Consider the following 1,474-nt stretch of genomic DNA (forward strand, 5'->3'; position numbering starts at 1 on the left):
GCCTGCACCGCCTTGAATTCCCGATCCCCCTGCCTCCACTGAGCGAGTTCCAGGACAGCCTCCAAAGCCACAGGGAAAACCTGTCTCGAATAACCAAACAAACAACTGTGTTACTGTGGACATGGGGCTACCCGAATTCACACTAAAATGCCGGGGTGGTGGCTCAGTCCTAGGAACACTTCATTATGGTATTTCCAAGCCGGGCGAGGTGGCACGCGCCTGCTTCTCAGTATTCGGAAGGCGGAGGCAGGAGAATTGCCGCGAGTTGAAAGAAAGCCAGATGCGAATGTCAGGCCCGGTCGAGATGAAGCAGAGTATCTATCTTCCCAGCCACCGACTGTCAGAAACTCAGTGGAGTGGACAATGAACGCAAGCTTCGTACAAGCTCTAAAAAAAGCGAGGAGGCTGCAGAATACGCTAAACTTTCGGCCAAGAGAATGGAGGAAGCCGAAGAAAATCGCCAGGAACGGATTTCCAGGAGTCACAGGCTGCCCTCTCCTAGAGCTATTCTGAGTCCAGGCAAAAATAAGTCTTCAAGAGTAACAAGTAAATGATCAGACAAGAAAGAAGGCGGGAAGGAGAAAGAAAGAAGGAAGAAAGAAGAGGAGAGGGAGAGAGAGAGAGAGAGAGAGAGAGAGAGAGAGAGAGAGAGAGAGCACAGGACTCAGGTCCGCAGGAAGGAAGCCAGGGTCCTAGCAGCTGCTGCTGGTGACTGGATGCTGGGGAATTCGGCGGCTCTTTGCTTTTTGTCTGGATTTCCGTGTTCTAGGTTTGATTTAGCCACACTAACAGCGCAGGTTCACTAGATTTCTGGCTGCAATGATTTTCGGAGCTTTGACCTGGAAACTTCCTCACTGCGGCGTCAGGCCTCGGACAGGCACCTGGCATTTTCCATGGAGAAGTAAGTCTGGGTTTTCTGCAGGAGGCCGCCTCCCCTGGAGCCTGGGTGACAGTTTTCCCATCTGGTCCAGGGACAACACAGAGAGAAAGAGCTCGGGCGAGGCGGGAGCGCGTGGGACTCGAGAGAGGAGGAGCTAAGCAGCTGGGCACAAGACGGCTCAAAACCTTGTAGGCGATCTGAGACAGCAGAGCGCTCGTCTGGCCGGTTAGCTCAGTTGGTTAGAGCGTGGTGCTAATAACGCCAAGGTCGCGGGTTCGATCCCCGTACGGGCCAAGCTGTTTAATTTTACAAGAAATCTGAAGATGCAAGCGGCTGCCTGCAGCTTCTTCCTGGGAAGCCGTAGCCCGACTACGCGAATCAAAAGGTTCTGGAGCTCCCCGTCGCCGGCTAGACTTCGGTATTCACGGAGTTCTTGCGGAAAACACCACGGCCCGAGCTGGCGGTCGCGGCAGGGCCGGCCAAGTCACCCTAACCCCGCGGGTCTAGAAGCCGTCGCTTGTCTCTGCCTCCTGTCAGATTTTCGACTGCACACTTCTTCCTCTTGGCTCTCCGTTTGGAGACGGAGGACAGTGA

At 54.5% G+C, this 1,474-nt stretch overlaps 1 non-coding gene across 1 annotated transcript; it reads left to right on the top strand.

Annotated features, from left to right (window-relative positions):
* Nucleotides 1-1,100: 1,100 nt before the first annotated feature.
* Trnai-aau (transfer RNA isoleucine (anticodon AAU)) lies at nucleotides 1,101-1,174 on the top strand. Its single transcript has one exon. It is a non-coding gene; the product is annotated as a tRNA-Ile (tRNA).
* Nucleotides 1,175-1,474: the final 300 nt, after the last annotated feature.

The sequence above is a fragment of the Phodopus roborovskii genome, unplaced genomic scaffold (assembly GCF_943737965.1).
Source record: "Phodopus roborovskii unplaced genomic scaffold, PHOROB, whole genome shotgun sequence".
NCBI classification, from domain to species: Eukaryota; Metazoa; Chordata; class Mammalia; order Rodentia; family Cricetidae; genus Phodopus; species Phodopus roborovskii.